The 17,522-nt window shown below is 46.5% G+C and overlaps 1 pseudogene; it reads right to left on the bottom strand.

Moving 5' to 3' along the window:
• LOC137373263 (ral guanine nucleotide dissociation stimulator-like 1) overlaps positions 1-17,522 on the bottom strand; it is a 73,987-nt pseudogene that overhangs the window by 37,856 nt on the left and 18,609 nt on the right.

Raw genomic sequence — 17,522 nt, 5'->3', positions numbered from 1 at the left:
GAAGAAAGAATGAACCACTGCACAAGTACTGAAACAGATTCCCAAACTTTGGCCCGAAGTTCAACTCTCTCAACTTTCAAAAAACCTCAAACTCTTTATGAAGCACTGCCCATTCAATGCGCATCGCAGACACAACTTAACGTTTGATCGAGAACACCAATGTAGCAAGCATTTCTCATAATGCACATCCTCCAATTATCACCAAAGCTTAATACATATTTGCAATTATGGGCTGTTTCTAGGAAAGATATTTTGATGCATTTTCTTTCCTTCCTCTCTAATATTTCTGAGTTTAGTTCATAGGCTGTACACACCAGAATAATCCTGGGTTTAATCCCAAGCTTCTACTCAGATAACTGACCTGATCCAGGGCACTAAAATGACCTCAGCAATCTTGGTGAAGAGCAAAAACTTAACCAGGTTCCTGTTAATCTCTGATGATTTATGCAGAATTGCATGGATGTGATGCTGCCTGCTGTCGAATACCATTGAAAGCTTTTAACTATCACAATTTGAACATGAGTAACCATTACTTGGACAAAGTACTTGACTTCATGAATTCAGGAGCCAGATGGGCAAGTTAGATTATGGCACAATGCAAAACATTCAGTGGCAACAGAATGGGAGTTCTGCCAAAGCCAGGATACCAGGAACATGTCACAATCTGGATGTATGATTGCACTAAATGGTGATTTATTTTTTCAAACTTTCACAAGAAGTTCACAGGACACCGCAGTGAGACTGGCTTGGCAAGATCGGATGGACAAAAAGCAAGGGGGAAGGAGGAGGGAAACCCATTTCTTTTACTCTGGCTGTATAGTCCAGAATTGTCAACTTGAGGTAAACAACTCAAAACCTTGATATTGAAATTCAAGCAATTTTCTGTTGAAGAGTTTTGGATGTTTTGGGCTGATACAATTTTTTTTTAATTCTCTGATCTCTCGGAATAATGTAAGTATTAGAGAGGCAGTCAATGTTTAATGTGATTGCTATGGTCTGGCAGGGTGTTCACTGTACTGCTATGGGATGCCTTCATGAGGAAGTTCCTATATAAATTTACAGGAACTGCTGGCTCTCCAGCAATTTCCTTTCACATTATTGTATTCTGAATTTTTTTTTTATTTGCAAAATATACTTTATTCATAAAAATCTGTAAAATTACATTACCAGTTTCTAACAGCACCAAGTCAAAAAATACAAACAGTGCAAAAGAGGTCCGTTGCTTCATTACAATCATGAGTTGCCTCACAGCCCTTCCATTTCACATTTGTCATGCCAATTACATTTTGACATTTTACAGCAAATGAAAATTTTCCCGATACAGTTCGAGGGGTTTTCCATGGATCCAGCCCCTCAGTTCAGATTGGTGGGGGGACCTTACACTGTGGTCTTTCCCCATTGAGCCTTTGCTGCGGCTACCCCAAGCTTTAGTGCGTCCCTCAGCACGTAGTCCTGGACCTTGGAATGTGCCAGTCTGCAACATTCGGTCGTGGACAACTCTTTGCGCTGGAAGACCAGCAGGTTTCGGGCAGACCAAAGGGCGTCTTTCACCGAATTGATAGTCCTCCAGCAGCAGTTGATATTTGTCTCGGTTTGCGTCCCTGGGAACAGCCCATAGAGCACAGACTCCTGTGTTACAGAGCTGCTTGGGATGAACCTCGACAAAAACCACTGCATCTCTTTCCACACCTGCTTTGCAAAGACACATTCCAGGAGGAGGTGGGCGACTGTCTCTTTCCCACCACAGCCACCGCGGGGGCATTGCGCGAGGGGGCGAGATTTCGGGCGTACAGGATGGATCCAACGGGGAGGGCTCTTCTCACCACCAGCCAAGCTACATCTTAGTGCTTGTTTGAAAGTTCTGGTGATGAGGCATTCCGCCAAATGACTTTGGCAGTCTACTCATTCTGAATGAAGCATACTTTAGTCACACATTGGGCTGAACTTACTTTCTGATTTCGGCACTTGTTTCAGGAGACCTTTGTTTGCCGTATTCCTCACAGTCACACTTTCCATACCTGCAATTGGTCATAAAGGATAAATTGTCATTTTAAACAAGTATTTGATCCATAATTGGCTGTCAAACATTTTTTAAAAACCCTGACGCTGTAGATTCAGTAATTGGCTGGTTTTGTTAAAACTTTTCACTTTAACTTCTATTTAGCATGTTGCAATTCTTTTTCTTTTGGGCCTCCTTATCTCGAGAGACAATGGATACGCGCCTGGAGGTGGTCAGTGGTTTGTGAAGCAGCGCCTGGAGTGGCTATAAAGGCCAATTCTGGAGTGACAGGCTCTTCCACAGGTGCTGCAGAGAAATTTGTTTGTTGGGGCTGTTGCACAGTTGGCTCTCCCCTTGCGCCTCTGTCTTTTTTCCTGCCAACTACTAAGTCTCTTCGACTCGCCACAATTTAGCCCTGTCTTTATGGCTGCCCGCCAGCTCTGGCGAATGCTGGCAACTGACTCCCACGACTTGTGATCAATGTCACACGATTTCATGTCGCGTTTGCAGACGTCTTTATAACGGAGACATGGACGGCCGGTGGGTCTGATACCAGTGGCGAGCTCGCTGTACAATGTGTCTTTGGGGATCCTGCCATCTTCCATGCGGCTCACATGGCCAAGCCATCTCAAGCGCCGCTGACTCAGTAGTGTGTATAAGCTGGGGGTGTTGGCCGCTTCAAGGACTTCTGTGTTGGAGATATAGTCCTGCCACCTGATGCCAAGTATTCTCCGAAGGCAGCGAAGATGGAATGAATTGAGACGTCGCTCTTGGCTGGCATACGTTGTCCAGGCCTCGCTGCCGTAGAGCAAGGTACTGAGGACACAGGCCTGATACACTCGGACTTTTGTGTTCCGTGTCAGTGCGCCATTTTCCCACACTCTCTTGGCCAGTCTGGACATAGCAGTGGAAGCCTTACCCATGCGCTTGTTGATTTCTGCATCTAGAGACAGGTTACTGGTGATAGTTGAGCCTAGGTAGGTGAACTCTTGAACCACTTCCAGAGCGTGGTCGCCAATATTGATGGATGGAGCATTTCTGACATCCTGCCCCATGATGTTCGTTTTCTTGAGGCTGATGGTTAGGCCAAATTCATTGCAGGCAGACGCAAACCTGTCGATGAGACTCTGCAGGCATTCTTCAGTGTGAGATGTTAAAGCAGCATCGTCAGCAAAGAGAAGTTCTCTGATGAGGACTTTCCGTACTTTGGACTTCGCTCTTAGACGGGCAAGGTTGAACAACCTGCCCCCTGATCTTGTGTGGAGGAAAATTCCTTCTTCAGAGGATTTGAACGCATGTGAAAGCAGCAGGGAGAAGAAAATCCCAAAAAGTGTGGGTGCGAGAACACAGCCCTGTTTCACACCACTCAGGATAGGAAAGGGCTCTGATGAGGAGCCACCATGTTGAATTGTGCCTTTCATATTGTCATGGAATGAGGTGATGATACTTAGTAGCTTTGGTGGACATCCGATCTTTTCTAGTAGTCTGAAGAGACCACGTCTGCTGACGAGGTCAAAGGCTTTGGTGAGATCAATGAAAGCAATGTAGAGGGGCATCTGTTGTTCACGGCATTTCTCCTGTATCTGACGAAGGGAGAACAGCATGTCAATAGTCGATCTCTCTGCACGAAAGCCACACTGTGCCTCAGGGTAGACGCGCTCGGCCAGCTTCTGGAGCCTGTTCAGAGCGACTCGAGCAAAGACTTTCCCTACTATGCTGAGCAGGGAGATTCCACGGTAGTTGTTGCAGTCACCGCGGTCACCTTTGTTTTTATAGAGGGTGATGATGTTGGCATCGCGCATGTCCTGGGGTACTGCTCCCTCGTCCCAGCACAGGCATAGCAGTTCATGTAGTGCTGAGAGTACTATCTTGAAATGTCATTAACTTGACACAGTTTTTACATGATTATGTGCCTACTCTGCTTGCACCTGTTTGCCCAATGACACACAAATCTTCATGAAAAGATATTTGTGCAAAACCTTGTGGGGAGAGAGGAGTGGGGTGTAGCATGGATCATTTTCAATCTTAGAATTATAGAATCGTACAGTATAGGAGGAAACCATTCAGCCGACCGTACTTGTGCCCAGCTCTTTGATACAACTAACCAATTAGTCTCACTCTGTCCCACACATCTACAATGTTTTCCTTTTCAACAATGGATCCAATTCCCTTTTGGAAGTTACTGTTAGTTCTGTTTCCATCACTCTTTCAGGCAGTGCATTCCAGATCACCAGCTCGCTGCTTAAAAGAACATTTTTTATCGCTTGTGGTTCTTTTGCCAATTATCTTAAAGTATAGAATCATCAGGTTGGGAAACTCTTCCTACCTAAACACAGTTCACTCCTCGAAAGCCTGAGAAGATCAACTGAAGGTTATCAGCTCGGCAGTGGTGAACATTCTTGTGTGCCCTGAATGAGTTCTGAACCGTGACCCCAATTCACATTCGTGAAGCACATAAACTGGCAACCATTCTACAATTGAGCACAAAAAGGTAAAGAATTAAAAGGGTGGAAAAGATGAAGGAGAAACTAAAGGGCCTGATTTCACAGCGCCCCCTGACGTCGGGGGTCATGGCAGGTGGGGCCATAAAATACCTCTGGTGGAGGCTCGCCACAGGCCTCGACACCGGGAAAGCCCGGCCCAATATTGCCAGTGGCGGTGAGGCCTCGTGGCAGCAGCCCCCACCCCCACCCACCAGTCAGCAAAGGGACCAAAATTTAAATATGTTAATTTAGTAAAATTAATGAATTAAATACTTAACGCTCCCGCTGTCCGTCCATATTGGAGCCGGATTCCGGCACTCCCGCGCCATTGGATCTCCATCTGGTGATGTAAGGTGGTACACTGGTGGGGGCGGGGGAGCAGGTACATTTCTCAGTGCAGGACGGTGGGGTGGGGGGGGGGGTTGCGGAGTGGGGTAAAACTAATTTCATTGGTCTGGGGGTGACGGGAAGGGGTAAAGTTTAAAGTTGATAAACTTTGCAGGTGGGAAGGTTGGGAGCACAAGGTAAGTGTTTCGTGGGGTGGGGGAGAGGGCAGGTAATGAATTTCATGGTCATTGGCAGGGCGGTGGGAGAGGGTCGGGATAATGTTATTTAATTTTTTACAATCATTGTCCTTTGAATATTTAAATTAAATGGAAATGCAGGAAGCCCTTTAAAAATGGCGTCGGTGCCTGCACAGTGGCGCCTGATGCCATTGCCGAGGATGGAATGCCCGCCATTTAAATGACCGCTGCCTTTAATATTGCACCGGCTCTGCGTCGAGTGATCCACGCGGGCAGCCAGCCATAGTTTACGTCGGCCGCCTATCTCGGTGGCGGACATGAAAAATTCAGTCCAAAGTCTAATCACTGATGGTGTTTAAAATGTATTTGAACTGCTGCAGTTGCAGAATTGTTTGTTGTATCTTGCTATTTCAGTCATAAGCAGACTTTATTTAACCAAGATTTTGTCAACACATTTCCCATAAAAGCTTCTTTCTTTGCACTCAATTTCAGCACTTTGATCGTCTTTAAGCCCGTTTTAAAGCCCTCTTTTACTGAAAATAACCTTCCCCCCTCAGACATTTACACATCCAGGGTACAACTTGTTGCAGGTAGCTCCAACTGACACATACAGCCTCACACTGAAAGCCTCTGTTACTGTGTTAAACTTTAACACAGGTGCCAGATCATTATTCACTGCACATTTCAAATTTTGTATGATTTGCACTCAACATTGCGTTGGCATGGGACCAAGATCAATTAGATATTTTGTAAAAGATTAAGCAAAAACATTGCCACGTGGTTGTGGATTTGAGTTCTGAAGTTATACTTTATTCTATTGTACCGTAAACCACTAGATGGAGTGCCTCAGCATGCTGGGTGCCTCCTTCTTTGGGGGGAGACAGGTGTGGGGGGGATGTCGGGAGGTGGGACATGGGGGGCTGGCAATAACTGGCGTGCCTTTTTGCAAAGATACAACCTACCAGCTCGTCACAGGATGTTATCAAGAGGAGTTATAGAACCACGCAGAACTCAAATCATTGAATTCATGAGGCTGCAGGAAGGTTGTGCAACAGAAAATATTTCCTACTGGAAATGAAGGAGGAAACACTGGGCTGAATTTTAATAGCTCGGCGCTGTTCTCAGCAGCAAGCTTCGAAAAGTGCGCGGTGCATGTGTGGGACGTGCGCTGTGGAACCGCCACGATACTTTGCACGGCAGCTCATTAACATGGAGTGGGCGGACTGCCCACCCCTGATGATGTCGAGGGGGAGGGTGCTTCGTTGCCAGCAATGGTATCCGGCACCACCGTGCAGGCGCCGGCACCGGCACCATTTTTAAAGTGCAAAAATGCCTGACAGGTCATTTACATCTTTATAAAAATAAAATTGTAATCTCACTTTGAATCCTCTCTCCTACCACCCGCCCACCGACCCACCCCCCCCCCCCCGCCACCACAATGAGTACTCAATATATAAATTGCTTTGTCCCACCGCCTCCCCCCAAACAAACTTTTATTCTGATGCCGAACTTTCCCCCCTGAACTTCGTTACCTTTGAAGTTCGCTCCCTTCCCACCATCCCCTCAGCCAAGAGTAGGAGGTTTTCCCACTCGAACTCCCACCTGCCCTGAAAATTTCACTCCTCCCCTCTCCACAGCTGTGTTATGCCTCGGATCTCCGCTCCGAAGGCGCAGGACCTCCGGCATCCGGCTGGACTATTGGCATGGGACAGCCATCACGATGAGTTATAATTCTTTAATTATAATTTATTTACAGATGCAGTTTTTTTGCCGAGCGGCGGGGGCCCTGAGGCTTCGCCATTGCCAGTAAAATGGGGCAGGACCTTTCCAGGGTCGAGGCCCGTGGCGGGACTGTCTCGGAAGGATTTTCTGGCGCCCCCTGCACCCCCGCGACGACCCCTGATGTTGTGGGGCGGTGGGGGGGTGGGGGGTCAGTAAAATTCAGCTCGATGGGCCCAAAACATTCACAAATTTTCCTCTTTAAGAAGTACCTTACACAAATGCTTGAGAATATAAAAGAAAGTCACAGAATATGAGATTTTAACATTTTTCCACATTGAACACTAGAATATTCGTCACTTGATTGCGAATTTGGGTAAAAACGTAAGTACGTGCAAAGACCAACTGTAGTGGGCACAATCTTTTGTGAGCCTTCAAATAACTTCTGTCTAACTGAGTCTACAGCCTGGAATGTACCAATGTTTGTTGCAAGGCATCAGTAAGGAATGGACTGTACGTCATTTCACTAAAGAGCAATGAAAGAAGAAGTGTTTAGATGGTATTGTACCAGGAGAGCTTCCAGCAGCAAAGCATTGCCCTTCTTATCAAGAACTGGGAGGGACACCCAGCCCATGAGCAGTGAACTTGGACACTTCCAGTAGATGGTCTTCAGTAATTCCTATCCAGATTGGCAGATTCATGATATGAAAATAACCTGACTGAAGAATCCTGTCATTGCCATTAAACAAAGATTATTTGCTCTCACCTGTCCAGCAGCAGATCCAATACAGCTTCTGGAGAAGCAAATGCTCGGTACGTTAACAAAAAGATTCTGGTGTAATTAGAATCACCGTCTCCAGAAGCTGTCAACAAATTGGTTACTAGTTGTAACGTGTCGGCCTTTATTGCACGGATCTTTTTTGTTGACTGACTGCTGGTGTGACCTGGAGGAACTTGGTCTCCTTCAACCTACAGGGTGTTGAAAAACAAATTAGTGCAATGCAACAAAAGATATCGCAACAACAACTTGTATTTCTATAGCATCTCTGACATAGTAAAAACATTCCAAGGTACTTCACAGGAGTGTAAACAGGCAAAAATTGACAGCAAGCCACATGAAGAGGTAATAGGACACATCACCAAAAGCTTGGTTAAAAAGATCGATTTTGAGGAGTGTCTTACAGGAGAAGAGAGGTGGAGAGGCAGAGAGGTTTTGTGAGGGTATTCCAGGGCTTTGGGACAAGGCAGCTGAAAGCATGGTCGCCAACAATGAAATTCAGGGATGCACAAGAGGCCAGAATTGGAGGAGCATCACATACCTGTGTGTTTCAGAGCTGGAGGAGGATACAGAGATAGGAAGGAAATCCATCAGAATATGGACCCTTTCACTCTTACTGGAAAGGAACTGGTCATTTCATGTATTAGTGAAATGATCGCCTTTAACAGTTAAAGTTGAAACATTGCAGACACACGATTGGTTTGCAGGTGATTGCATTTCTTTGTACTCAAGTGCACCAACAGCTCTCGGTTAACTCCCAGTAACTGTCAACATTATCCTTTTAAAAACAAAAAACAAACAGCTCCCCTCTTGAGACAGAACAAGAATATCCCAGGCTCAAAGCTGTTCAGTTGGAGCAGGAATAGCAGTATTACAATTAACTTCAGGAATGGCGGGGGGAAGGGGAGGGGGAGAAAGAGCAGCTCGAATTCATAGTGATTGCAATCCAGCAATTCTCTCTGAAAAGTATGCATTTTCATCAGACAAGTCCAGGATTGGACCTGCTGCAATACCCCTGCGCCCCCACCTGGTTGAATGGACTGTCAATGCTGTATTCAGGCTGACACCTGGATGTGGTACCAGTGGGTAGTTTGCCTGTGGTACATCCAGGAAGGGGGAATTTAATTTCAACATTAAACTGTACGTTGAATTCCAATCATCTTCAAAATCCTATTATTGTCCTTAATTTTTTCATTGAACAGTGATTTCAAGAGAATTGATCTGCAGGGGGAGTTACTACAGGTGATAATGTGGAAATGGAATTAACATTGGAGTCAGCCAGCCATTAACCTGGGATGACTCGACTTTTCATGTTAGTTCAGCTCTCACACAGTAATGCCCACCAACATCTCCCAGCTAGCTCCTCCATGTCAGCAAGCAACAGAAAGACAGAAAATTCAAAATTTGTGATTTACTTCAAATCCATCCTTACTTTCTTGTGTTTCTTTCAACAAAATTACTGTTCTGCTACCTTGGGTCCACAGTGACAGAGAATCTGTCCCTTGATGCAGAGCTTGATACACGCATAGGGAAAGCAGCTACCACCTTTTTCCGACTTGCGAAAGGCGCATAGAGTAACACCAAGCTGACACATAGGACCAAGCTCATGGTGTATAAGGCCTGCGTTCTCAGCACCTCGCTGTATGGCTGTGAAACATGGGCAACTTACATCTACCAGGAAAAGAAGCTCGATAATTTCCATCTTCACTGTCTGTTGTGCTTTATGGATATTTCCTGGCAGGACAAAAATCAGTCCTCTCAAAGGCAGTGCTCCCAAGTGTGTTGGCACTAATCAAACAAAGGCAGCTTCGGTAGATCGAACAAGTCCGCAGGATAGAAGACGGTCGCATACCCAAGGACCTTCTGTATGATGAGGTAGCCGGGGCCAGACGACCAGTGGGGCCCCCGAAGCTCTGCTCCAAGGATACGTGCAAGCGTGAATTGAAGGCTCTAAATGTTGACTATCGCTCTTGAGTCAGTAGTTGGTGAAAGAGGGAAATGGCGACACATCCTGTGGACTGGTGTGCACTACCATGATGACTAGTTGCTATGGTAGCGTGGCAACAGGCGCCAACGTCAAAAACAACAACTCAGAGCATCACTTGACAGCTTCACCTGCAACACTTGTGGCAGAACCTGCCTCTTAAGGAATGGCCTTCAGAGCCATCAACAAAGGTGCACCAAGAGAAGACGCCCCATTTAAATGGATTGTTTGCTGTATGTCCATCATCTTTCATAGATGGAAGGATGCCAACAAGCAAAAAGAAAGGAGAACTGGTCCTGAAAACCTGAAAGCTCGAGGCAGTTTATTAAACCAGGAATTATTGTGCATTGCAGTGTAGTTCGCCCTCTGCAAAAAAAAACAGCTTTAATTAAATCATACCTCTTCCTCAAGTCAATAAATGCTTTACACCACCTGATTAATCACAGATCACTTGCCAATAGTAATACACATATTGGGCTGAATTTGTTCTGCTTCCGATGTCAGGCTCCGTGGTGGGGGTGGGGGGTGGTGTTGGGGGGTGAAAGATTGCGGCAGTAGCGGCCTGCCATGGAGCCCAATGCCGGCGGCGGCAAAGCTCCCTGGTGGCTCCTCCACCGCTCGGTGACAAGACCCTGCTTTAAATACTTAAATAAAGCTCATGTATCTATTTAAATACACTTCCCCACCATCTTACCCTTGAATCTGGATCTTCTGTGTGATGGGAGGCACTCTTCGGCCTTCACTTTCCTGAAGACGGTGCCACCAAGGTGGGAAGGGGGAACTCAGTATTTTTGATGTAGCTGGGGAGGGTTGTGGGGGTGGTTGGTGAAGGGATGACCGCTGCATTTTGTGCAGTTGCAGGGCAGGTTGGGGGGAGCTGGGAAGGGTGAAGTTAGCAATTTGTGCAGTTTGGGGGTGGGGGGGGGAAGTGGTGAACTATGAACTTTGTGCACTTGTTGGGGAAAAGGGGTCAATTGCAATTTTGGTGTGGGGGGAAAACAGGACAAACATTTATTTTTGGTGTAGAGTGGGGGGCAGGGGTTTAACTCTGCAGTCTCTGAGCAGGGCTGGCAACCCTTTAAAAATGGCGCCAGTGCCTGTGCAGAGATAGATGACGCCATACACGGTGTCGCCAAGGCTGGCTCCACCACGTGATTGGGGGGGAGGGGGGATGGCCACCTTGCATATTGTAATGAGCCACCAGGCTGAAGATCGCTTTGGTGTGGTGGCACGTGGCCCATCCATGCCAGATGCATTTTTTACACCCACCACCACTCCTGGCAGCGGGGAAACAAAATCCAGCCCATTTCTTCCTGTAACTTGCACTTTTACTCTTGAGTAATTAGTCTTGTATTTCATAGTAGACTTTCAATCAGCCTCAGTTTCTGTTTAAACTATTTCATCACACAGGGTCAGCTGAAACGCAGGATCATACAATTTTTCTTCCAGTGAACCACTTAGCTCCCAGCTGTTATTTATTCCACAGCACATGGATGTCATGTTTGACATGTCCTACACCCCCTCCTTTACCAAAATGTGAATTCCCAGTGCCTTTGCGATTCTAGTCACTTTTTCCTCAACTAAATGTGTTTTCTGCAGCTGGGTACATGACTAAAATTATACGCGGCGGGTATGGTGACAGTTCGCCTAAAGATAATGTGCAGGGGGTGATTGAAATCCCCAGGATCAACTGGAACCATCTGGGGTGTGACCCGAACACAGAATACTTCACACCCAGATCAGGAGAACCATGGATAGCTCTGGTTGCCAGAGGGAACTGTGCTTTCAAGGAGAAGAATTTAAATGCTGCAAAAAAATGGCATCTGCTGTTGTGATTTACAATTTTCTTGGGACTGGGAATGCAACAGTCACCATGAATCACATTTCGAGTAAGAACAGAAAATGCTGCAAACACACAGCGGATCAGTCAACGTCTGCGGGGTGGGTTCACACCCACGACATGAACTTGTCCATTCTCACCACAGATACACCCAAGGCCTGTTGTGTGTCTTACTGACATTTTCTGTTTCATGCACTCTTCAACAGTCCACTTTGTCAAAAATCCGTACAGGCAGAGCACACAAAGAGCAATATCATCATAAAGACAAAACATAGACTTTTTTATCATAACTGGACTTCCACCAATGACAGCAGTTTCAGTTCTTCAGCGATCCCTGTAAAATTTGGATCAAACTCGAAGAGCAATCTTTTCTTATTCAACTGAATGCACAGCTATCAAGTCTCTTGTTAAACAAAATCCAGAAGAGTCAAAATTACTAATCATAAAACAAAAAGTAGTATCAGTATCAGCATTGTGAAATCCAGTGGAGGGCGTGGCAGCGGGACCTGGCAAATGCCTCCAGGAAAGGCCCGCCTCGACGCCGGGAAGGCCCGGCCCCATATTGTTTGTGGCAGCGAAGCCTCATGGTGGCCACCACCGCCCCCCTCCACCACTTGGCGATGCGAGCAAGATTTAAATATGGTAATGAATGTAAATTAAAGACTTACCAGCTCCTGCCGGCCGTCCTACTGCAATATTTAGGTCGGTTGCCAGGACTCCTGTGCCTCCGGATTTTCGTTTGGAGATCCAAGGCAGAACATTGGTTGCCGGCGGGGGGTGGAGAGCAGGTATGTTTTCAGGGCAGGAGCAGGGTTAAATGTTTCCAGTTGATCTCGAGGGTGATGGGAAGGGGTAAAGTTCATAGTTTATTAACTTTGAGGGGACAGTGGGGGAAGGTCGGGAACACAAGGTAAGTATTTTGCAGGGAGGAAAGGGCAAGGAATAAAACGTGAGGTTATTGGGTGGGAGGGGGGAAGAAGGGCTGGGAACATTTATTTAATTGTTTTAAATAAATTTTCAAGCAATGAAGCAATGTGTGTTTAAAAATTAAAATGAAATGTAAGAGCTGAAAAGCCCTTTAAAAGTGACGCCAGCCGTCCCTTCCCACCTCATTGTTATACTACAAGCTATGTGTGGATGCTGTGAACAAATATTCATTTGAATCCTTTCTCCCTTATGTACTTATTTAGTTTCCCTTTAAATGCTTAATGTTTTGAATACTCAACATGCCTTCTATTAAATAATCAGAGCACCCTTTGCATTGTGCTATTTTCTGATTAATGACCAATGCAGAGTGTTACTGGAATCCAGACACAACCTGAGCACTCATAGAATCATAGAACGTTTATGGCACAGGAAGAGGCCACTTGGCCCATTGTGTCTACACCAGCTGAAATATGAGCCACCCAGCCTAATCCCACCTTCCAGCATTTGGTCCGTTGCCCTGAAGGTTATGGCACTTTCGGTGCATATCTAGACACCTTTTAAATGAGTTGAGGGTTTCTGCCACTACTACCCTTTCAGGCAGTGAGTTCCAGACACCCACCATTCTCTTAGTGAAAAAACATTTCCTCATCTCCCTTCTAATCTTTCTACCAATCACTTTAAATTTATGTTCTCTCGTCACTGATCTCTCTGCTAAGGTAAATAGGCCTTCATATCCACTCTATGCAGGCCCATCACAATTTTGTACATTTCAGTCAAATCTCCCCTCAGCCTTCTCTGCTCCAAGGAGAACAACCGCAGCCTTTCCAACCTTTCCTCATAACTGCAATTTTCCAGTCCTGGCAACATCCTCGTAAATCTCCTCTGTACCCTCTCTAGTGCAATTACATCCTTTCTGTAATGAGGTGACCAGAACTGCACACAGTACTCAATTGTGGCTTATCTAATATTTTATACAGTTCCAACATAACCTGCCTGCTCTTGAATTCTATACCTTAGGTTAATAAAGGAAAGGATTCCACGTGCCTTCTTTAGCACCATATTGACCTGTCCTGCTACCTTCAGGGATCTGTGGACTTTCACTCCAAGGTCATAGAGTCGTACAGCATAGAAACAGGCCCTTCAGCCCACCGCATCCATGCCGACCCATAATGCCTATCTATACTAATCCCACCTGTCTGCATTAATTCCATATCCCTCTACGCCTTGCTCATTCAAGTACCTGTCCAGATGCCTCTTAAATGTCACTACCGTTCCTACCTCCACCACCTCCTCAGGCAGCTCATTCCAGATACCCACTATTCTTTGTGTGAAACATTTACCCCTTTGATCCCCTTTAAACCTCCTCCCTCTCACCTTAAATCTACGCCCTCTAGTTTTAGTCACCCCTACCATGGGAAACAGACTCTGGCTATCTATCCTATCTATGCCTCTCATAATTTTATATACCCCTCTCAGCCTCCTTCGCTCCAGGGAAGACAGACCCAGCCTATCCAGTTTCTCTTTATAACTCAAGCCCTCCAAACCAGGGCACATCCTTGTGAATCTTTGCTGCACCTTCTCTAACTTAATCACATCTTTCCTGTAGTGCGGTGACCAGAACTGCACACAGTGCTCCAAATGCGGCCTAACCAACGTTATGTACAACTGTAACATGACGTCCCAACTCTTGTACCCAGTGCCTCGGTCGATGAAGGCAAGCATGCCATATGCCTTCTTCACCATCCTGTAAACCTGTATTGCCACTTTCAGGGAACTATGTACTTGCACCCCAAGGTCTCTCTGCGCAAGAACACTCCCCAGGGCCCTGCCATTCACTGGATATGTCCTGCCCTGGTTTAACTTCCCAAAATGCATCACTTCACACTTGTCTGCGTTAAATTCCATTTGTCACTCCCTTGCCCACTTTCCCAGTTGATCGATATCCTGTTGTAACCAAAGACAACCTTCTTCACTGTCCACTATACCACCAATTTCGGTGTCATCTGCAAACTTATTAATCATGCCCCTTACATTCACATCCAAGTCATTAATATATATGACAAACAACAGAGGGCCCAGCACCGATCCCTGCGGCACACAACTGGCCTCCAATCTGAAAAACAACCCTCCACTACCACCCTCTGCCTCCTATCACCAAGCCAATTTTGTATCCAATTTACGAGCTCACCCTGGATCCCATGTGTTCGAATCTTCTGGACCAGCCTATCTTGTCAAAGGCATTGCTAAAGGCCATGTAGACAACGTCCATTGCCCTGCTCTCGTCAATCCTCTTGGTCACCTCCTCGAAAAACTCAATCAAATTCGTGAGACATGATTTCCCACGCACAAAGCCATGCTGACTATCTATAATCAGACCATGCCTCTCCAGAGGCATATAAATCCTGTCTCTCAGAATCCCTTCCAATAACTTTCCCACCACTGATGTAAGGCTCACCGGCCTGTAGTTCCCTGGCTTATCCCTGCTGCACTTCTTAAATAAAGGCACAACATTAGCTTTCCTCCAGTCTTCCGGTACCTCACCCGTGGCTAATGATGATACAAAAATCTGTGCCAGGGCCCCAGCAATCTCCTCCCTTGCTTCCCATAGCATCCTAGGATACACCTGGTCAGGCCCTGGGGATTTATCCACCTTAATGCGCTTCAAAGCCTCCAGCACCTCCTCCTTTGTAATGTTGATATGCTCCAGGATATCGGTGTTCCCTCCCTTGAACTCACTAGCTTCCATGACCTTCTCCACGGTAAATACGGACGAGGAATATTCATTTCAGACCTCGCCCATTTTCTGTGGCTCCACACATAGATTGCCACACTGATCCTTAATGGGACCTACTCTCTCCCTAGCTACCCTTTTACTCTTAATATACTTATAGAATCTTTTAGGATTCTCCTTGATCTTATCTACCAGGGAAATCTCATGGCCCCTTTTCACCCTCCTAATTTCCTTATTAAGTGTAGTCCTACATCCCCTATACTCCTCGAGGGACTCGCTCGATCCCAGCTGCCTATACCTGACATATGCTTCCTTCTTTGTCCTGACCAGACCCTCAATATCCCTCGTCAACCAAGGTTCCCTAAAATTGCCAGCCTTGCCCTTCCATCTAACAGGAACATGCCGGCCCTGAACTCTTCCTATCTCACTTTTAAAAGCCTCCCACTTGCCAGATGTCCCTTTACCTGTAAACAGCCTCTCCCATTCAACTTTTGAGAGTTCCTGTCTGATGCCATCAAAATTAGCCTTCCCCCAATTTAGGACTTCAACCTGAGGACCAGTCCTGCCCTTTTCCATATCTATCTTGAAGCTAATAGAGTTATGGTCACTGGTCCCAAAGTGCTCCCCCACTGACACATCACCCACCTACCTGCCCATCCTCAGTTCCTAAGAGGAGGTCGTGTGCAGCCCCTTCTCTAGTAGGGCCATCCACATACTGCTTCAGAAAACTATCCTGCACACACTTAACAAATTATTCCCCATCTGATCCCTTAGCACTAAGGCAGTCCCAGTCAATATTAGGGAAGTTAAAATCACTTACTATTACAACCCTATAATTCCTACCCCTATCTGTGATTTCCCTATATATATGCTCCCCCACTTCCCTCTGACTATTGGGGGGCCTACAGTATAATCCCATCAAAGTGATCACCCCTTTCTTATTATATTAAAATCAAAATACTGCAGATGCAGATGGAAATCTGAAATAAAAACAAGAAATGCTGGAACCACTCAGCAGGTCTGGCAGCATCTGTGGAAAGAGAAGCAGAGTTAACGTTTCGGGTCAGTGACCCTTCTTCGGAACCCCTTTCTTATTTCTGAGTTCTATCCATATGGCCTCGCTGGACATTCCTCCTGGGATATCCTCCCTAAGTACTGCCGTGATGTCCTCCCTAATCAATAGTGCAACTGCCCCTCCTCTCTTACCTCCACGTCTGTCACACCAGAAGGATTGGTACTCCGGAACATTGAGCTGCCAGTCCTGCCCATCTCTCAACCACTTTTCTGTAATAGCTATAATATCACAATCCCATGTACCGATCCATTCTCTGAGTTTATCTGCCTTACCTGTAAGGTTTCTTGCATTAATGTAAATGCAGTTTAGCCTACCAGACCTTTCACGCTCCCTGTCCTGCCCCTGTCCGGCCTGCCTACTTGACTTGCTTGCTTTAACCTTTACATTTGCCTCAACTATCTTATCTGAGAGACTACTACTTTGGGTCCCACCCCCCTGCAAGACTAGTTTAAACAGTCCAGAGTAGTGCTAGCAAATCTCCCCGCAAGGATATTGGTCCCCCTCCAGTTTAGATGCAACCAGTCCTTCTTGTACAGGTCACCTCTGCACCAGAAGAGATCCCAATGATCCAAGTAGCTGAAGCCTTCCCGCCTACACCAGTTCTTCAGCCACGCATTCATTTGCCTAATCGCCCTATTCCTACCCTCACTAGCACGTGGCACAGGGAGTAATCTTGAGATTACAACCCTCGAGGTCCTGCTTTTTAACCTTCTGCCTAACTCCCTGCATTCACTTTGCAGGACCTCATCTCTTTTCCTGCCTATGTCGTTAGTACCAATTTGGACCACGACCTCTGGCTGCTCACCCTGCCGTTACAGAATGTCCTGCAGCCGCTCCGAGACATCCTTTACCCTAGCACCAGGGAGGCAACATACCATCCTGGAGTCTTGTTTGTGGCCACAGAAACGTCTATCTGCACCCCTTACGATAGAATTCCCTATCACCATAGCTCTTCCAACCCTTTTCCTCCCCTGCAGTGCAGCAGAGCCCTCCGTGGTGATGCGAGCTTGCCTGGTGCTGCTTTCCCCTGGGAGGTAATCCCCGCCCCCGCCTACAGTATCCAAAGCCGTATATCTGTTTGAGGAGGGATGGCCACAGCGAACTCCTGCACTACCTGCCTACGCCTACTACTCCGTCTGGTGATCACCCATCTCTTTTCTGCCTGTACAGCCATTACCTGCGGTGTGACCACCTCACTAAACGTGCTATCCACGACTTCCTCAGCATCACGGATGCTCCACAGTGAATCCACCCGCAGCTCCAGCTCCGCAATGCGGGTAGCCAGTAGCTGCAGCTAGATACACTTGCTGCACACAAGGTCACCAGGGACACTGGAAGCGTCCCTGATTTCCCACATAGCGCAGGAGGAGCATATCACGGGGCTGAGCTCTCCTGTCATGACTTACCCTGAGGTTAATTAGTTACTCCCTGAATTAAAAAAATACTAATTACACGAGGGGCC

Source organism: Heterodontus francisci, chromosome 8 (assembly GCF_036365525.1).
Source record: "Heterodontus francisci isolate sHetFra1 chromosome 8, sHetFra1.hap1, whole genome shotgun sequence".
In the NCBI taxonomy this organism is placed as follows: domain Eukaryota; kingdom Metazoa; phylum Chordata; class Chondrichthyes; order Heterodontiformes; family Heterodontidae; genus Heterodontus; species Heterodontus francisci.
The sequence above is the reverse complement of the archived record's forward strand: the minus strand, read 5'-3'. Positions and strand labels throughout refer to the sequence as shown.